This window comes from Hyla sarda, chromosome 5 (assembly GCF_029499605.1).
Source record: "Hyla sarda isolate aHylSar1 chromosome 5, aHylSar1.hap1, whole genome shotgun sequence".
NCBI classification, from domain to species: Eukaryota; Metazoa; Chordata; class Amphibia; order Anura; family Hylidae; genus Hyla; species Hyla sarda.
Window position 1 is genome coordinate 183,334,209 of NC_079193.1, and position 21,923 is coordinate 183,356,131.

Below are 21,923 nucleotides of genomic sequence, written 5' to 3' on the forward strand. Positions count from 1 at the left end.
GACATCAAGAAAACTAATTTCACTGGTGGAATGCGTTAATGTAAATTTAACTGTGTCATCAATAGAATTCCAAAATTTGTGGAACTGATCCAATTCAAGTTTTGTCCCCGTCCATAGGAGAAAAATTTTGTCAGACATGCCTGAAGTGGTGGGATATATAGACCGACACCTCCTCAAGGTGCGCCATATAGATATTAGCGTAAGTGGGCGCCACGTTGCTCCCCATGGCGGTCACTTGCTTCTGGATTTAGAATTTGTCATTGAACATGAAATAATTGTTCTCTAGGACCACCCTGAGGAGCAACGTGACGAAATCCACTTTCTCCAGAGGGAAATCTGCTTTAGTGAGTGCACATCTCACAGCCTCTACACCTCCATCATGTTGGATGGAGGTGTAGAGGCTCACCACATCAAAGGAAGCCAAAAGCACCCCATCGGGTACCGTAATATCCGCAATTTTTTCAAGAACGTCACCAGTATCTTTTAAATATGACCTAGTACCTACCACAAATCTTCTCAAGATCTTGTCCAGAAAGATTGAGATCCGGGAGGTGACCGAATTTCGGCCAGAGACCATAGGCCTCCCTGGCGGGTTTCTCAGATCTTTGTGGACCTTTGGTAAAAGATAAAGGAGAGGAGTTACAGGGAAAAGTACTGTTAAATACTGTTTAGTGTCTTCATCAATGAGTCTGGCTGCAAAACCTTTGTTAATAACTCTGCGGACCCTCTCCTCAATCTCAAACTTTGGATCCCTAGGGTCACACAGGTAAACGTTTGCATCACACAATTGTCTTTCAGCCTCACTGATGTACTGAGCTCGATCCATGACAACGGTGGCACCGCCCTTGTCGGCAGGTTTAATAACCACTTCTCTGTCATGGACGAGCTCAGAAAGCAGTTCCATTTCTGATCGAGTAATATTAGGATGATTTAATCTAACAGACCTCTCCTTCAATTTCCGAAAATCCCTCTTGACACACTCACTGAAGGTTTCAATAGTATGTGAAACAACATTAGAACATCACGAATAAGTAGACTACTTTGTTTTTCACTCTCGGTTCTCATATCAGGAACACAAGTGTCTCTATTAGCAAAGAAAATTTGTAATCTCAATCTCCTCAGAAATTGTGCAAAGTCCAGTTCAAGTTCGAACCAGTCCATTCCCACACTAGGGCAGAAACTCAAGCCCTTATTGAGAAGATTAACATGTTCCACACTCAATTGTTTAGATGAAATATTAATGACAGTACTTAACGCTTCTTGACCACAAGTTTCGTCTGTACATTCCTCCGGCTTCTTGTGGTTTTTCCGGGTGCGCTGATGTTTCCTTCCTCCATGACAGACTTTGCACAATTTCTGAGGAGATAGAGATTAAAAATGTTCTTTGCTAATAGAGACACTTGTGTTCCTGATATGAGAACCGAGAGTGAAAAACAAAGTAGTCTACTTATTCGTGATGTAGGATTAAGGAACACTAGTGAGTTTCAACCTAATGTTGTTTCACATACTATTGAAACCTTCAGTGAGTGTGTCAAGAGGGATTTTCGGAAATTGAAGGAGAGGTCTGTTAGATTAAAACATCTTAATATTACTCGATCAGAAATGGAACTGCTGTCTGAGCTCGTCCATGACAGAGAAGTGGTTATTAAACCTGCCGACAAGGGTGATGCCACCATTGTCATGGATCGAGCTCAGTACATCAGTGAGGCTGAAATTAACAGTACATTAATTAACAGTAAATCAGTGAGGCTGAAAGACAATTGTGTGATGCAAACGTTTACCTGTGTGTCCCTAGGGATCCAAAGTTTGAGATTGAGGAGAGGGTCCGCAGGGTTATTAACGAAGGTTTTGCAGCCGGACTCATTGATGAAGACACTAAACAGTATTTAACAGTACTTTTCCCTGTAACTCCTCTCCTTTATCTTTTGCCAAAGGTCCACAAAGATCTGAGAAACCCGCCATGGAGGCCTATCGTCTCTGGCCGAAATTCGGTCACCTCCCGGATCTCAATCTTTCTGGACAAGATCTTGAGAAGATTTGCGGTAGGTACTAGGTCATATTTAAAAGATACTGGTGACTTTCTTTAAAAAATTGTGGATATTACGATATCCGATGGGGTGCTTTTGGCTTCCTTTGATGTGGTGAGCCTCTACACCTCCATCCAAAATGATGGAGGTGTAGAGGCTTTGAGATGTGCACTCACTAAAGCAGATTTCCCTCTGGAGAAAGTGGATTTCATCACGTTGCTCCTCAGGGTGGTCCCAGAGAACAATTATTTCATGTTCAATGACAAATTTTACATCCAGAAGATAGGGACCGCCATGGGGAGCAATGTGGCGCCCACTTACGCTAATATCTACATGGCGCACCTTGAGGAGGTGTCGGTCTATATATCCCACCACTTCAGGCATGTTCTGAGGTGGTGGTGATATAACGACGACATTTTCCTCCCATGGACGGGGACAAAACCTGAATTGGATCAGTTCCACAAATTTTTGAATTCTATTGATGACACAGTTAAATTTACATTAACGCATTCCACCAGTGAAATTAGTTTTCTTGATGTCAAGGTTATGGTACAGGACAACCATCTTGTGACTGATTTATTTGTGAAGGAGACAGACTGCAACACCCTCCTGTCGTTCAACAGTTGCCAACCCCGGGCAATGGTCAACAGTTTACCGTACAGTCAGATGTTGAGGACCAGGAGGATTGTGCAGGATGAATCCAGATATAATACTGCGGTTGATAGGATGGTTAAGAACTTTCATGAGAGGGGGTACCCCAAGGCCCTAGTGGAGAGACAGAAAAACAAAATACAGATGGGTAAAGATAGAAGGAGGGGAGGTGCTACACAACAACTCCGTATCCCATTTGTCACGACATACAATGACCTGTCCAAAGATGTGGCAGCCATTGTACGTAAGCACTGGCACCTGATTAAGGAGGGGTTTAACATTAAAGAATTTGCAGAATACCCTTTAATGTCCTATAGGAGAAGTGCTAATCTCAAGGATAGATTGGTTAGGGCAGATATCTCTCTGAAATCAGGAAGGACTCAACGATATTTGACATTGGCCAAAAAGGGATGCTTTCCCTGTAGGGGTTGTGTGAACTGCAGCCTGATGGTCAAGGGTGATATGTTCACGCATCCCTCTACCGGGATGACATACCCTATTAAGTATTACCTTACTTGTGAAACATCATTTGTTGTGTAAGTTCTTTGGTGCCCATGTGGTCTCCTCTATGTGGGGGAGACCACATGGGAATTGAAGACATGTATTAATCAACACAGCTATTCCATTCATAAAAAGAGGTTATGAATTAAACAGGTAGGCTCTGATGATTTTACCTGCTTGAAGAATTGAGTGTTTGCGTTGGTATTATTTGCACATTCAATTGATATTGGTTATTACTTATACTTTTTTGTTTTTGTTTCTATTGCAGATTTATCCTTGAGGAGACTCCTTTCAATACTCACCCAATGCAAAAAAAAAATTTCTTTGTTTTGATAATATCTTTATATTATTATTATTATTATTATTATTATTATTCTGTGTTTTTTTATTTTTTTTATTTTGTTATTTTTAATGTATGAAGGACAACCTAATAAAAAACTTTGCTATGTGATGTCCATTCACACATGTGGTTTTTATGTGTGTTGCTATGGGATACGGCATCTGATGCATCTTTCATGGGATTTGGGACAGATTTTGTTCCCAGCGGTACTAGAGGACATTGTTTCATCTAATAGTATGGATGAATGCATGTTATCTATTTATGCCCTGGTTTTGGGTGACACGAGTCCTGACACTTCATTGTGCCCGGACTTTGTGCCGCCCTTCCATTAGGCAATAATTATACTACACTGTGGCTGGTGACTGCGCCGGTCACTTCAGTGTGACGGAGCGGTCACCTCTGCCAAGATGTATGTGTGTATATAGGCGTGACCTAGGAGTGTGAATAACACCCTGGGTTTCATGCCAATCACAGTATGAATGTGCTCCATGCTCTCTATATGCGTCCTTCTAATAACAAATGCTGTTCCTCTATATAAATCCGCTTATTGGCAGTTTTCCCATAGATAAGATGGCATCAGTGAGCCTCTCTGTGCGGGGTGCGCATGCGTGTTAATACGATGCCTGACACTCTGCACCATTGGGTCACGTGCGCTCGTTTGTCACGTGCGCTATGGGACCTCACGTGCATGGCGATTGGCTAAGCAACACACGTACCCATGTGTGTGTTATGGATAATGCAACACTAGCGCACGCATGCGCAGTGCATTTGTTATGATGCCGGGGAGCCGGCGATGGTGGCCATTACATACATTCTGCATCTGGTCAGTCTATGAATTTCTCTCCTCCCCCTGATTAATAAGTGTTTGCTTACAGCTGTGTATATGTGATACTCTATTAAGTATATACGGCAGTGTTGTTTTTAATATTGATTTTAATTCACCAGCACTTTACTAAATGTATTTTATTATACTCTATGCACTATATGCACAAATACACTTTACTGTAACAATGTAATTGATTCACATTGATACCAGTTGATTGGTATCCCTATATAGATGTGTGTATACCTCTTGAATGTGCACTACTTGAAAAAGACTGGGGGAGCCCAGTCGAAACGTCGCTTGCTGTGAAAACACTTTTTAACATGGAATAAACCACGGAAAAAAAAATTTTTTCACTTTGTGTGCTGCGGATTCCTTTTCTTTTTATTGTAAGATTGATATGAGATTGATAGATATTAAATAGATATGAGATAGATAGATGGCTTTGGCTGTCTCGGCATCCTGGAAGTTGTAGTGTTGTAACAGCTGGAGGCACCCTGGTTGAGAAACAATGAGATAGTGTATATTTACCTTTAACTCATTGTTTCTCAAAAAGGGTGCCTACAGCTATTGCAAAACTACATCTCCCAGCATACGTTTGGCTGTGTGGGCATGCTGGGAGTTGAAGTTTTGCAGTTTTGGAACAGCAGGGGGCACCCTGGTTGAGAAACAATGAGATGGAGGTAAATCTACACTATCTCATTGTTTCTCAACCAGGGTGCCTCCAGCTGTTACAACACTACAACTCCCAGCATGCTTACACAGTCCAAGGCATTCTGGTAGTTGTAGTTTTGCAGTTTTGGAACAGCTGGGGGCACCCTTGTTAAGAAACAATGAGATGGAGGTAAATAGACATTATCTCAATGTTTCTTAACCGGGGTGCCTCCATCTGTTGCATGAGATAATGGGATAATGCCTATATACCTCCCAATAATCCCCAAATTGCATCCTGCACGCACAACATGACACTCCACCCCCCCCCCCCTCCTTCCTAGAAAGTTACTTACTTTTTGATGGGCAGGACCCAGCTGTAGGCACTGGAAGGCTTCCTCTTCCCAACGGTGAGCTGGTATCAGCAGAGTCTGTGAAGCAGACAAAATGTGGTTGGCAGCAGCGGGCCCCCTCTGGCTCAGGAAGTGCCCGACCATTTACAGCGGTCTCCTGCTTCTTTGCGGGTGCTTCAGGGGGGTGCAGCTGGGGTTTGGGCCCCCTGGGTGCCCAGGCCCCTTACTGCTGTACTGGCTGTACTCCCCTGATGGCGACCCTGTCAACATACGATGCTTTGTATGTCGGGCCGTCACATAAACGGCTATCCGGCAGCGCAGACTGCTTCAGCTGCCGCCGGATAGCCGCTTAAGGTGCCCCTGCAGCGACGTGATGACGGCGATGGAGAGCGACGTTCCGGGCCAGCAGAGACACCCCGGGGACGCGGCGACAAAGATGGAGGGCGACAATCAGGGCAGCGGTGACGGTCCGGAGCGTCGGGGACAGGTGAATATAACTTCCTATTCTTTTCATTGCACGGATCCCTCAACATATGATGGTTTCAACAAACGATGGTTCATTTGGAACGAATTACCATTGTATGTTGAGGGACCACTGTATTGTGTTCTGTGTCCTGTAAAGTCATGGAACAAATTTTTTTTTTACATTTCTATATAGATTAACTCTTACAGAGAACAGTGCATGATATGCCTTCTGATAAACAGTTTTTCCCTTAGGCTGCATTCACACGGCCGTCTAGACCCGTCCTGTTCTTCTCCAGTCAAAAATAAAAACGGACTTTAAAAAAAGATGGACAATAAAGGCTGCAAACGGATAGTATCCATTTGTATCCGTTATTGTTCAGTTAATAAAACAAAAAAAAGCATGCTCAGAAGTAAAAACAGATCAAAAAACGGATTGAAAAAACGGATGCAAAAAGCATTAAAGGCTCATCTGTTTTCTATAGACTTCAATGTTAAATTTACCGTTCTTTGACGGAAGAAAAGATACTGCATGTGCCGTTTTTGCTGCGTCAAAAATACGGAAATGAGTGCAGACGGGTACATACGGATGTAAACGGATTGTTAAAAAATCCCAGTGAAATGAATGAGATTTTTTAAAAACTGTTTTTTATCCGTTTACAGCCTGCAAGAACAGAACCGAAACGGGGATAAAAAAAAGAGAACAGACGGCCATGTGAACGCACCCTTACATATGACCTACATGTATATCTTGAACAGTAGGTAGTTTCTACAAAATGACCTACATGTAGATCATGATAATTGCAGGAGAACTGGAGTAGGGCCTGCACAATTACCTGCAAGGCTGCCACTTTCAAACCAGGGGTTAGAGACAACGCCAGTCTGATCATTTAACCCCTCAGATGCCGTAGCCATTGCTGTCACAGAAACCTCAGAACGCAAATTCAAGATGTCAGTACTGACAGGTATAATAAAATAGAATACAGAAGTACAATGCAAAATACAATTTAAAAATAAGTTTAATAAAACAATAAAAACGAGAAAAATAAATAACAAAAAGAAAAAAGGAGCCTTCACAGTCAGGATATGTTTACACGGTGGAATTTCCAAATGGAATCCACTGGAAAAATTCCACTCAGAAACTCTGTCCCATTGCTTTTAAAGGGATTCTGCTGCATCGTGCACGTGGCGGAATTTCTGCGGCAATTGTTCCCTACACAGAAATTCTGTTCTCTGCCGAAAGAATGAACAAGTTTAGTCTTTCAGTGGAATCCATTCAGAAATGCATTGTCGTCTATGGAGAAGGTGCATTACCGAGCGTCCGCGGTGTGAACGAGGCCTAAGTGATAATTAATATGTGGAGAACTGAATGTTCTAGTTGGTCATTTTATGTTATATAGTATACAGCATGTACTGTATAACAGTGTGTAAGGACATGTATCTAACATAGTGTTTCCCAACCAGTGTGCCTCCAGCTGTTGAAAAACTACAACTCCCAGCTTGCTTGTACAGCCAAAGGCTGTCCGGGCATGCTGGAAGTTGTAGTTTTTCAACAGCTGGAGGCACATTGGTTGGAAAACACAAATGTAGCATATTGCTGGCGATAGCCTAAGGCTGCCAAAGCAGCTGCCTTAGGACGCTGGCGGTAGGTGGTGGAAAAATCTGAATCCTCAGCCACTAGCAATGAATTCGGATCACAGACAGCACCTCCACATTGCTTGGCACTGGGCAGTATAACCGGAACATCCCTGCATTCTGACTGATCTTTTTAGTCCCCATCTTCTTTTGTGGTCGGAGGCTAGCTGGAAGGAGGCGGTGCACACAGGCATGTCACTGACGTGCCTTAGCCTGGACCTTGGTAGCAGAGGAGCACCGCGGAGGAAGAACACAGGCGTCTTAGCAGGTAATTATACCGACACAGCACACTGCCTTCATTGCTCCGACCACTGCTCCTCCAGTCCAGGGACCTACTCCTATTGCCCATAGGTCACGCACTGGAGGAGCAGTAATTGGAGCAGGGGCAGACTGACAGGAGCCTCCCCCTAACAACTTCCCCCACGACACTGGTCTACAATGACCAATCCAACCACCGCCTCCTCCCGAACCCCCAACAGCCCTATAACCCCCTAAACCCCCCATCACCGTCTGGGTCACTCACTCGCATATGCCGACAGGGCCCTTTATCAGATGAGCTGGGACTCTTCTTGGGCTCCTGGTAGCAGACATGCGGGTACATTTTTGGGTCAGCTGCAGAGCCATAGAATGTATCAGAGCTTGCTGGAAGTTATAGTTAGTAACTGCAACTCCCAGCATGCCCTGAAAAAGCCCACGGCTCTGCAGGTGATCCGAAACTACAACTCCCAGCATGTTGCACTATATAATGGTATAGTATAGGTTATGGTGCAACATGCTGGGAGTTGTAGTTTTTGGTCAGCTGCAGAGCCATAGGTTGTGTCAGGACATGTTGGAAGTTGCAGTTACTAACTAAAAACATTCAGCATGCCCTCATAGAGACTATACCTCTGCAGCTGACCCAAAGCTACATCTCCCAGCATGTTGCACCATTACCTTTACCATACTGGTGCAACATGATGGTCGTTGTAGTTTTGGTTTGGGTCAGCTGCAGAGCCATAGGCTGTATCAGGGCATGCTGGGTGTTGTAGTTAATAACTTCAAATCCCTTGACACAGCCTCTGGCTTTGCAGCTGGACCAAAACTACAACTACCAGCATGTTGCACAATGACATTTACTATACTACAATATAGTGCAACATGCTAAGAGTTGTAGTTTTTCCTTTGGTTTTGGAAAACTGCTCTGTAGCATAACTTTATAGCATGCAAAATAGTAAATATAATATTTTAAAAATTGTCAATAAATGTGAAAAAGCCCCTCCCCTAATAAAATGTAGAATCACCCCCTATCCATTTTTCAAATAAAATATTGTAAACTAAAATAAACATAAACATACCGTATTTATCGGGGTATACCACGCACCAGCCTATAACACGCACCCTCATTTCACCAAGGATATTTGGGTAAAAAAAGTTTTTTACCCAAATATCCTTGGTAAAATGAGGGTGCGTGTGTGTGCATGTGTATACCCCGATACACTGTTTCTGACCCCGCAGAAGCCCACAGGAAAGGCAGGGGGAGCGAGGCCGTCGCTGCCCGCTTCTCTCCCACTGCCTTTCCTGGGGTCTAGAGCCCTGCTGCCGCCGCTTTTCTCCCCCTGCTATCGGCACCGCTGCCCATTCTCTCCCCCTGGCTATCGTGCATCCCCTGCATCGTTGCTATGCGCTGCTCGGCGCAATGACGAGTGACGTCACTCGTCATTGCGTCTCACAGCGCATAGCAACGACGCAGGGGACGCACACCGGAGGCCTGAAGCAGCGCGGACCCGACCCCAGCAACAGGTAATTATACAACCGAGGATGGGGGAGGCAACAGGGCAGTGGTGCCGGCAATGGGTGCCGCTGCCCCTTCTCTCCCCCTGGCTATCGGCGCCGGCAATGGGGTAGCGGCACCGATAGCCAGGGGGAGAGAAGGGGCAGCGGCGCCGATAGCAGGGGGAGAGAAGCTGCGGCAGCAGGGCTCTAGACCCCAGGACAGGCAGGGGCAGAGAAGCCGGCAGCGACAGCAGGTCTCTGCACCTGCAAAAGCCGCTGCAGTTCATTGATTTAAAGTGCCCGCTTTAAATCATTGAACTACAGCGGCTTATCGGCGTATAACACGCAGATAGACTTTAGGCTAAAAATTTTAGCCTAAAAAATGTGTGTTATACGCCGATAAATACGGTATTTGATGTCGTAAATGTGAGTAAATGTCCAGACTATTAAAATGTTATTAATTAACCACACAGTGAATGGTGTAAATCTAAAAAAAAACAAAAAAAAAAACACTATAAGAATTTTTTTTTATAAAGTGTTTAAAAAGTAATTATCTACACTCACTATCTATCTACTTATCACCAGTACTTACCGGCACCATCTACCTACCTGCACTCTACCTACCTACTCCACAAAGATGCCCCTGTGAGTCCCTACATGTAACTGCACTATAATCACCTATATAGTCTGCAGCGCCTGTGTAGAGCCAGAGTCATCACTTTATGGTCACTGTATGGGGGGATATTAGTCTGTATATAACCGGGGTCACCACTATATGGGCACTGTGTGGTGGGGAGATTAGTCTGTGTATAGCCGGGGTCAGCACTATATGGTCACTGTATGGGGGGATATTAGTCTGTGTATAACCGGGGTCAGCACTATATGGTCACTGTATGGAGGGATATTAGTCTGTGTATAACCGGGGTCACCACTATATGTCACTGTATGGGAGGGATATTAGTCTGTCTATAGCCGGGGTCACCACTATATGGTCACTGTATGGGGGGATATTAGTCTGTGTATAACCGGGGTCACCACCATATGGTCACTGTATGGGGGATATTAGTCTGTGTACAGCTGGGACACCACTATATGGTCATGATAGGGATGACCCTTATGTTTCTAATGACTGATCAATATACTAATACTAATATGCCATTGCTGCTGGAAAAATATATCTGTTACCTACCCCTTAACCCATATACATCAGCTTGCTATCTGCTCGTGACTACGATGGAGGCCTTGGGATGACTCCTTGCAGGAGTAGAAAGACAAAATATCTGACAAACAGAGAACTCTGGAATTTCCCAGTAGAGAAACTTCTGCCAAGAAATTAATGGACACTAAATATGCTAATATATACGGACACAATAGTCAAACAACCAATCAAAATGTAACATGCTGATTCTGACATCATAACTAAACCTCATTCTTTGTCAAATGTAAAAACTAAATGTACTTCCTGGATTAAAACAGAACTCTTTTGGGGCAGCTGCGAGTATGCTGAGAGAGAGTTATACCAACATCCTGTCTAATGTATATTTTCTTATGTCGACACTTAGTAATATATAACAGCACAGTCAATCACATTTGAAAGCCTCACCCTCGATCAATCCTTAACAGTCACTGTATGGGGGAATATTAGTCTGTGTACAGCTGGGCCATCACTGTATGGGGGGATATTAGTCTGTGTATAGTGTTTTTATTCAGTACCATATGGTGGTAATGGTAGTGGTCATGATGTGGTGCAATTATTTGTCCCTTGTATAGTGGTTTTATTGGTGATACTGGTCTGTGTGTAGTGGTGTTATTCAGTATTAGTATGGTAGTATTATCCAGTCACTATACGGTGGTCATGGTGTGGTGCACTTATTTGTCCCTTGTATAGTGGTAATATTGGTTTTTATATAATAACAGTATTATGGTAGTCACTGCAGTTGCAATATGTTGTCCTATTGTGGAGGTATTATTTTATGTTTCTAAACCCCAACCCGTGAGAAAATGGCAATGCATACACCATATACACCACCATTCTCTTACATTCACAGGCCAGCAGGGGAGATTCACTTGCCTGGGTGCTTCCAACCCACGCTAGATCAGTGATAGGGGGAGGGGGCACCAAAATGCACCTTTGCCGATGTAGACAAAAATCCTTGCACCAACCCTGCATATTATTTGCTTCTTTCCTGCAGCTACGACTTGAGGAAGCTTGCTGCTTAAGGGCAGGGTCTCATGGGGTGCATCCACAGCGTATTTGACTCTGCCGATGCGCCGACAGCAGTCACAGAGGGACTACAGAGCGAGCTCCCGGCTCGTAGTGGCATATTTTCCGCTGTAGAAATCCATCACCACGATCGGACACACAGAGCTACCTGGCCGCTGCTAGGAGCTCCCTCTGCAGTCCCTCTGTGAAATATGCTGCAGATGCACCCTGTGTGACCCTGTCCTAAAGGAATATACCGTATTTTTCGCCGTATAAGACGCACTTCTTCTTCCCCAAAACTGGGGGGGAAAAGTTGGTGCGTCTTATACGGTGAATACACCTCTATCACGGCGGTTCCTGCGGCCATCAACGGCCGGGACCCGCAGCTAATACAGGATATCACCGGTCGCGGTGATGCCCTGTATTAACCCTTCAGACACGGCGATCAAAGCTGACCGCTGCGTCTGAAGCGAAAATAACACTAACCCGGCTGTTCAGTCGGGCTGTTCGGGACCGCCGCGATTTCACCGCGGTGGTCCCGAACAGCCCGACTGAATAGCCGGGTTAGTGCTTACAGGACACCGGGAGGGACCTTACCTGCCTCCTCGGTGTCTGCTCCATGCTGGGATCCCCTGTATGGCCGGCGCTCTCCTTCCTCGTCATCACGTCGTCGCGTACGTGCGTCGGCGTGCGTAACGACGTGATGGTGGCAACGGAGAGCGAGGATACCCGGCCGGCAGCAGAGATCTTCCGAAGCGACGGGGACACGGCAACAGCGATGGAGCAACATCCAGGGCAGCGGTGACGGGTCCGGAGCGATGGGGACACTTGAGTATTACCTCCTATATCAGTGGTCTTCATATATATAATGTGTATACACTGCTCAAAAAAATAAAGGGTACACAAAAATAAAGATAACACATCTTAGATCTGAATGAATGAACTAATGGTATGAAATACTTTCCTCTTTACATAGTTGAATGTGCTGACAACAAAATCACACAAAAATTATGAATGAAAATCAAATTTATCAACCTATGGAGGTCTGGATATGAAGTCACATTCAAAATCAAAGTGGAAAACCACACTACAGGCTGATCCAACTTTGATGTAATGTCCTTAAAACCAGCCAAAATAAGGCCCAGTAGTGTGTGTGGCCACCACATGCCCGTATGACCTCCCTACAACGCCTGGGCATGCTCCTCATGAGGTGGCGGATGGTCTCCTGAGGGTTGTCCTCCCAGACCTGGATTAAAGCATCCGCCAACTCCTGGACAGTCTGTGGTGCAACGTGGCGTTGGTGGATGGAGTGAGACATGATGTCCCAGATGTGCTTAATTGGATTCAGGTCTGGGGAACGGGCGGGTCAGTCCATAGCATCAATGCGTTCCTCTTGCAGGAACTGCTGACACACTCCAGCCACATGAGGTCTAGCATTGTCTTGCATTAGGAGGAACCCAGTGCCAACCTCACCAGCATATGTTCTCCACGGCGTCTCCAGACTCTGTCACGTGCTCAATGTGAACTTGCTTTCATCTGTGAAGAGCACAAGGCGTGTTACGCCGAGCGCTCCGGGTCCCTGCTCCTCCCCGGAGCGCTCGCGGCGTTCCTCTCTCTGCAGCGCCCCGGTCAGACCCGCTGACCGGGAGTGCTGCACTGACACTGCCGGCGGGGATGCGATTCGCATAGCGGGACGCGCTCACGAATCACATCCCAAGTCTTTCACCTGTCCCGGTCCCCGGCTGTCTCGTCCTGGCGCGCGCGGCTCCGCTCCTTAGGGCGCACGCGCGCCAGCTCTCTAAGATTTAAAGGGCCAGTGCACCAATGATTGGTGCCTGGCTCAATCTGTCTAATTAGCCTCCACCTGCTCCCTGTCTATTTAACCTCACTTCCCCTTCACTTCCTTGCCGGATCTTGTTGCCTTGTGCCAGAGAAAGCGTTTACAGTGTTTGCCTTACCAGTGTACCTGACCTCTTGCTATTGCTATTGACTACGAACCTTGCCGCCTGCCCCGACCTTCTGCTACGTCTGACCTTGCCTCTGCCTAGTCCTTCTGTCCCACGCCTTCTCAGCAGTCAGCGAGGTTGAGCCGTTGCTGGTGGATACAACCTGGTTGCTACCGCCGCAGCAAGACCATCCCGCTTTGCGGCGGGCTCTGGTGAATACCAGTAGCAACCTAGAACCGGTCCACGGACACCGTCCACGCCAATCCCTCGCTGACACAGAGGATCCACATCCAGCCTGCCGAATCCTAATAGTAGATCCGGCCATGGATCCCGCTGAGGTCCCGCTGCCAGTTGTCGCTGACCTTACCACAGTGGTCGCCCAGCAGTCTCAACAGATAGAGCAACTTGCACAACAGTTCGCCCAACAAGGACAGCAGCTGTCGCAGTTGACCGCCATGCTACAGCAACTTCTGCCACAGCTACAGCAGCAACCATCTCCTCCGCCAGCTCCTGCACCTCCTTCGCAGCGAGTGCCCGCTCCTGGCCTAAGCTTGTCCCTGCTGGACAAATTTGATGGGGACTCTAGACTTTGCCTTGGTTTCCTGTCACAATGTTCCCTACATTTGGAGATGTTGTCGGACCAATTTCCTACAGAACGGTCGAAGGTGGCTTTCGTGGTCAGTCTCCTTTCTGGGAAGGCCCTGTCATGGGCCACACCGCTCTGGGACCGCAATTATCCTGTCACTGCCACTGTACAGTCCTTCTTCGCTGAGGTTCGTAGTGTCTTCGAGGAACCAGCCCGAGCTTCTTCTGCCGAAACTGCCTTGCTGAACCTGGTCCAGGGAAATTCTTCTGTAGGCGAATACGCCATCCAATTTCGTACCCTTGCCTCAGAACTATCTTGGAACAACGAGGCCCTCTGCGCGACCTTTAAAAAAGGCCTATCCAGTAACATCAAAGATGTGCTGGCCGCACGAGAAATTCCTGCCAACCTGCATGAACTTATCCATTTGGCCACCCGCATTGACATGCGTTTTTCTGAAAGACACCAGGAGCTCCGCCAGGAAAAAGACCTTGATCTCTGGGCACCTCTCTCACAGTATCCTTTGCAATCTACCCCTGTGCCTCCCGCGAGTAGGCTATGCAAGTGGATCAGTCTCACCTGACCCATGAAGAGAGGACTCGCCGCAGAGATAAAAATTGATGTCTGTACTGTGCTAGTACCGAACATTTCTTGGTGGATTGCCCTATTCGTCCTCCACGTCTGGGAAACGCACGCACGCACCCAGCTCACGTGTGGCGTCTCCTGGTCTGAAGTCTGCTTCTCCACGTCTCACTGTGCCAGTACGGATTTCTCCTTCTGCCAACTCCTCCTTCTCAGCTGTGGCCTTCTTGGACTCTGGTTCTGCGGGAAATTTCATTTTGGTTTCTTTTGTTAATAAGTTCAACATCCCTGTGACCCATCTCGCCAAGCCGCTCTACATTTCCTCGGTCAACGGAGTGAAATTGGACTGCACTGTGCGTTACCGCACAGAACCCCTGCTCATGAGCATTGGACTGCATCACGAAAAAATTGAACTTTTTGTTTTGCCCAACTGCACCTCTGAAGTCCTCCTCGGTCTGCCATGGCTCCAACGCCACTCTCCTACCCTTGACTGGACCGCTGGGGAGATCAAGAGCTGGGGTGCTTCTTGCCACAAAAGATGCCTCACGTCTGCCCCCAGTCCCGTCTGTCAAACCTCAGTGTCTCCCCCTATACCTGGTCTCCCTAAGGCCTATCAGGACTATGCCATGCCTCCTCATAGCCCCCATCCTGGTAACACTCTGCCCTGTGCCAAGCTTCACCCTCTGTCCCCCCTCCCCATTCCCATTCCTTCTGAACTGCCTGCCGTTGATGAGCATACCCAAGACTTCACTGTCCTCCAGAAGGAGACTCTACAATCGCCCCCAATGTCCTCGTCCCATGTGGAGCGACATCCGGACAAAAAGAGGGGGAGACCTAAGGGGGGGGGGGGTACTGTTACGCCGAGTGCTTTGGGTCCCTGCTCCTCCTCGGAGCGCTCACGGCGTTCCTCTCTCTGCAGCGCCCCGGTCAGACCCGCTGACCGGGAGTGCTGCACTGACACTGCCGGCGGGGATGCTATTCGCATAGCGGGACCCGCTCGCTCGCGAATCGCATCCCAAGTCTCTCACCTGTCTCGTCCCCGGCTGTCTCGTCCTGGCGCGTGGCTCCACTCCTTAGGGCGCGTGCGCGCGCCAGCTCTCTAAGATTTAAAGGGCCAGTGCACCAATGATTGGTGCCTGGCCCAATCTGTCTAATTAGCCTCCACCTGCTCCCTGTCTATTTAACCTCACTTCCCCTTCACTTCCTTGCCGGATCTTGTTGCCTTGTGCCAGAGAAAGCGTTTACAGTGTTTGCCTTACCAGTGTACCTGACCTATTGCTATTGACTACGAACCTTGCCGCCTGCCCCGACCTTCTGCTACGTCTGACCTTGCCTCTGCCTAGTCCTTCTGTCCCACGCCTTCTCAGCAGTCAGCGAGGTTGAGCCGTTGCCGGTGTATACGACCTGGTTGCTACCGCCGCAGCAAGACCATCCCGCTTTGCGGCGGGCTCTGGTGAATACCAGTAGCAACCTAGAACCGGTCCACCGACACGGTCCACGCCAATCCCTCGCTGACACAGAGGATCCACATCCAGCCTGACGAATCCTAACAAGGCACCAGGGGTGAATTTGCTAATCTTGGTGTTCTCTGGCAAATGCCAAAGATCCTGCACGCTGTTGGGCTGTAAGCACAACCCCCACCTGTGGACGTTGGGCCCTCATACCACCCTCATGGAGTCTGTTTCTGACCATTTGATTGGTTACATACACATTTGGGGCCTGCTGGAGGTCATTTTGCAGGGCTCTGGCAGTGCTCCTCCTTGCACAAAGGCGGAGGTAGCGGTCCTGCTGCTGGGTTGTTGGCCTTCTCTATGTCTCCTGATGTACTGGCCAGTCTCCTGGTAGCGCTTTCATGCTCTGGACACTACGCTGACAGACACAGCAAACCTTCTTGCCACAGCTCACATTGATGTGACATCCTGGATGAGCTGCATTACCTGAGCCACTGAGAAGTGGTCTGTGGTCACAAGCTGCAGAACCACTCCTTTATTAGGGGTGTCTTGTTAATTGCATATAATTTCCACCTGTTGTCTGTTCCATTTGCACAACAACATGTGAAATTGATTGTCAATCAGTGTTGCTTCCTGAGTGGACAGTGTGATTTCACAGAAGTGTGATTGACCTGGAGTTACATTGTGTTGTTTAAGTGTTCCCTTTTTTATATTTGAGCAGTGTATATATATATACATATAGAGAGAGAGAGAGAGAGAGAGAGAGAGAGAGAGAGAGAGAGTACTAGTATACTGTATAATTGTATGTTTACATACTGCAAATTTGCTGCAGATTAGTTGGAGAAAATACATTTAAAATCAGTCGTAGATCAGTGGCAGAAAATCTTCAGCGAATCAGCCCCACATGAATGTTTCCTAAACATCTTTGTTCTTCTGTTATTTAATGTAGCAGTTCCCCTTTTTCTACTGTTATGTATAATGTAATAGACAGGAATTATAGTAAGCTATACAACTGTAATGTAGAAAGCCTTTTTTACCCTCTTAAACTCTTTTTTGTCGTTGGTAATATAATCGCGTATACTATTGGGAATGCGGTGTCATCTGCACCACCATAATTAGGATGTATGATCGTCAGGCATCAGATGTGTTTTGCCCCCTGTGCTGAACTCCTAGCTATGCCTTTGTGACATGTGTCTGGTATGGCTGACATTGTGTGTCCCGTGTGTTCTGCATATGGGTGGTGTAAATGGCATGTGTCATTTTGCAATAATTTTTATAATACACAGATGTGAAATTGTAACATTTCATTTTGTGGCATTGAAGGGAGGGGCCCTATACACAATTCTTGCAGCCCTGTGCCGTTACTGTCCGCCCTGGAAATGATAACAAGGTAAAGCTCCATGTCATACAACGCCCTAGCAAAGTATACAGCGACTAGAGTAAATAAGTTTACTCATACAGTGCACTATTTAAAAGGAGATGAACACAAAGAAATAGCTATGACTTTATACTGCCGGTTTGTCTTATAGAAAAATCATTTTAACCATTGATATTACAGATACTTGTGTGCTCCAGCTTTTGCTGCTTACGATTTATTACCGTATTTTTTGCCGTATAAGTCGCACTTTTTCTTCTCCAAAACTGCGGAGGGGGGGGGGGGAGTTGGTGCGTCTTATACGGCGAATACACACCTATCGTCGTGGTCCCTGCGGCCATCACTGATCGCGGTGATGCCCTGTATTAACCCTTCAGACGCGGCGATCAAAGCCGACCGCCGCATTTGAAGCGAAAGTGACACTAACCCGGCTGCATCGGGAGGGACCTTACCTGCCTCCTCGGTGTCTGCTCCGTGCCGGGATCCCCTGCATAGCTGGCGATCTCCTTCATCGTCATCACGTCGTTGCACACGCTGTCCCGTCATCCAATAGGAGCGGCGTGTGTAGCGACGTGATGGCGGCGACGGAGAGCGAGGATACTGGGCAGCAGAGACGTTCCGGAGCGACGGGGACAATCCGGGGACGCTGCGACAGCGTGGAGGGCGAAGTCCAGGGCAGCGGTGACGAGCGGTGACAGGTCCGGAGCGGCGGGGACACTTGAGTATTACCTCCTATACCAGTGGTCTTCAACCTGCGGACCTCCAGATGTTGCAAAACTACAACTCCTGGCATACCCGGACAGCCAACGGCTATCCGGGCATGCTGGGAGTTGTAGTTTTGCAACATCTGGAGGTCCGCTGGTTGAAGATCACTATGACCTATACTTTACATTGTATTCTAGATTTTCCTCATTTAAAATTGGGTGCGTCTTAGATGCCGGAGCGTCCTATAGGGCGAAAAATACGGTATTTCTTTGAGGGTGGGGGTCATTCAAAACTTAGTGTGATGTTCGCACCACTTTTTACTGTCTTTCAGGCCAAATATTTGGCACAAAGCGCAGGGTAAAAAGTGGTGCGAGAATCACACTACATTTTTTCACAGGAGTTTATGTAAAAAAATAAAAATAAGCACTAATGCAGTTAATTCAGTTTTGCAAAAGTGGGCAGGGGGTCATATTTAGTCCATATTACAGGAAGTGTTCAAGGGCATGTACTCGTGTTTACATGAACATTTTTCTGATGTTATAGATTGCATTTGTAAACTTGACTTTGCAATAAACACATATTTTTAAGCTCTACTTACTTGTTTTTGAATGGGGTCTGAACATATCATCTGGCGTGGCTTACTGTGACCTGAAGGCATGTTTGCCTTCTGCTTTGCGGCACTGTTGCAGTACTGCATGTATTTTTGCAGCAAGTAACCGAAATGATGGTAAACATGATGTGGTTTTCCGTGATTTGTAAAAATGTTACCACAGATAAAACGCAATATAAGTAGGCAAATATTTCACTTACGTCCTCAACAAGTATATCTTTTTCACCATGTGAAAATCTTTTTATTTATTTTTTTTGGCTGGGGGGGGATTTTTTATTTTTTGGGGGATTTTTGATTAGTTCAGTGGACTTTTTTCTGTGTTTGCCTAGTTGGTGTTTTTTGTTGTTTTTTTTTCATATCTGCATTTGCAGCTTTTGTAGACGGTACACTGATAGAAGTTGATGCAGTGAAATTTTTTTCATTGCTTACATTTTGAAATGGATTTAGCATAAATATGTCAAGCACTTTTAATAACACAGGTTTTTAAAGGGTAGCTCCCACCATCCTATATATTTTTTTTTGTCCCTGCCTATTGCCCATCTATCCTTAACCCCCTCCCTGCTTTAAATTTTTTTTTTACTATATAAAAAAGGTCTTTTTGTCTGCCTGGTAGTGTGCTCACTACCAGGCAGACTTTCCCAGCAGACAGACGTCACTGATGCCTGCTGGGGCCGACACTTCCGCCCTTAGTTCACTATACAGGGTGCCTCCAGCTGTTTCACCACTACAATTCCCAGCTTGCCCTGACATCTATTGGCTGTCAGGGCATGCTGGGAGTTGTAGTGGGGAAACAGCTGGAGGCACCCTGTGTTGAAAACAATAAGTTAGGGCCATGGGTACGGCGCTACCCCGTTCCTCCCTCCCCCCCCCCCCCCCTTGTTGAAACCCCGATCCCCGCAACCCCCGTGTTGAAACCCCAATCCCCATACATACAAACTGCAGAGTCCAGCAGCATCAGCGGCGTGGTGTGGGAGGAGTGGCCGGCGTCTGAGTCCAGGGAGCCAATGCGCTCGCTCCCACCTGTCTGATTGACAGGCAGGGAGCGAGCGCAGGCTTAATGAATAAGAACCGATGCCCAGCCGGCATCGGTCCGAATTCAGGCGTGACGTCACGCCAGCCTGCAGCCGGCCACTAGCAGGGAGACCCCTACTGGACGGTTTTCAAACGTTAATTTAAAGATATTAATAAAAAAATAAAAAATAATGAAAATATATTAGAGATATGTTGTAGTACATATGTACTACAACATATCAAAAGGTTAATTACAGTGCCCATGTTTTTTATGGCCCTGTGTGGGTGGGTATTTTATTTAAGTTTATCATTACAGCCAGGTTTATTACACTAAATATTTGGAGCATTTATCACAATTACATCCATATTGCCCAAGTTACTGTGGCAATAAATGTATTACCACACTGCTCAGTAAGGCCTGCCTTAGGTTGACATCCAGTATAGTACTCATACTTATATGTATTGGCCCTTATTTACTATTGTAAGCCCGACATGTTTTGTCAGGTTGTGTGCCAGATTCTAACGCATTGCGACAGATTCTGTCACATTGTGCCAGAATTCTGTCTCATTGCGCCAGAAATGAAAAAAAAAATAACGACCAACTCTCCATTTTACGAAGAGAACCCGAAAAAGGGGCGTGACTGTCAGGGAAAGGGGGCATGTTTAGATAAAAGCGGCGTGTCCCCGACATTTTCGCAAAAAACAACAACATATTTACTAAGGTTTCCACAGAAAATGTGGTGGATTTAAGTTGAAGAAAACCCTACAGATCAGAGCATGTGTAAAAAAATAAAAAAATAAAAGTTAAGTAAAATGTAAGGAAACCTTAGTAAATACTGCGAAGAAAAAATTGTAGATAATTAAAACCTACAAAGAAAACTACACAACACTCTTAGTAAATCAGGGCCATTATCTATACAGATTTTTGTAGTCCCAGTGTTTGTTTTTGCTGTTTTTATTTGTGCTCCCGTCAGCCCTGATAATCCCAATCATGTGTTCTATACTCTGGTTATATGACACCAAAGAAAGCCAGTTACATAAATGTTTTATGCAAAATATATCAACTTTATTAACCCCTTAAGGACCGGAGGTTTTTCCGTTTTTGCATTTTCGTTTTTTGCTCCTTGCCTTTAAAAAATCATAACTCTTTCAAATTTACACCTAAAAATCCATATGATGGCTTATTTTTTGCGACACCAATTCTACTTTGTAATGACGTCAGTCATTTTGCCCAAAAATCTATGGTGAAGCGGGAAAAAAAATCATTGTGCGACAAAATTGAAAAAAAAACGCTGTTTTGTAATTTTTGGGGGCTTCCGTTTCTACGTAGTACATTTTTCGGTAAAAATGACACCTGATATGTATTCTGTAGGTCCATACGATTAAAATGATACCCTACTTATATAGGTTTGATTTTGTCGGACTTCTGGAAAAAATCATAACTACATGCAGGAAAATTAATACGTTTAAAATTGTCATCTTCTGACCCCTATAACTTTTTTATTTTTCCGTGTATGGGGCGGTATGAGGGCTCATTTTTTGCGCCGTGATCTGAAGTTTTTAACGGTACCATTTTTGCATTGATAGGACTTATTGATCACTTTTTATTCATTTTTAAATGATATAAAAAGTGACCAAAAATGCACTATTTTGGACTTTGGAATTTTTTTGCGCGCACGCCATTGACCGAGCGGTTTAATTAATGATATATTTTTATAATTCGGACATTTCCGCACGCGGTGATACCACATATGTTTATTTTTATTTTTATTTACACTGTGTTTTTTTTTTTATTGGAAAAGGGGGGTGATTCAAACTTTTAATAGGGGAGGAGTTAAATGATCTTTATTCACTTTTTTTTTCCACTTTTTTTTTGCAGTGTTATAGGTCCCATAGGGACCTATAATACTGCACACACTGATCTTCTATGTTGATGACTGGTTTCTCATAAGAAACCAGTGATCAACGATTCTGCCGGATGACTGCTCATGCCTGGATCTCAGGCACTGAGCAGTCATTCGGCGATCGGACAGCGAGGAGGCAGGAAGCTGTCCTGTCAGCTGTTCGGGATGCCGCGATTAGCCGCGGCTATCCCGAACAGCCCGACTGAGCTAGCCGGGAACTTTCACTTTCACTTTTAGCCGCGCGGCTCAGCTTTGAGCGCGCGGCTAAAGGGTTAATAGCGCGCGGCGCCGCGATCGGCGCTGCGCGCTATTAGAGGCGGGTCCCGGCTTCACTATGACACCGGGCCCGCCATGATAT

General features: G+C 46.0%; 2 protein-coding genes across 2 annotated transcripts in view; one reads left to right on the top strand and one right to left on the bottom strand.

The window, feature by feature from the left end:
* Nucleotides 1-5,404, bottom strand: part of AHRR (aryl hydrocarbon receptor repressor) — a 383,059-nt gene extending 377,655 nt beyond the window's left edge. The window contains exon 1 of the mRNA XM_056520832.1: nucleotides 5,350-5,404. The gene's annotated coding sequence lies outside the window, so the exon portion shown is untranslated. The remainder of the gene's footprint in view (nucleotides 1-5,349) is intronic.
* Nucleotides 1-21,923, top strand: part of LOC130273669 (NFX1-type zinc finger-containing protein 1-like) — a 136,986-nt gene that overhangs the window by 11,976 nt on the left and 103,087 nt on the right. The window lies entirely within an intron of this gene.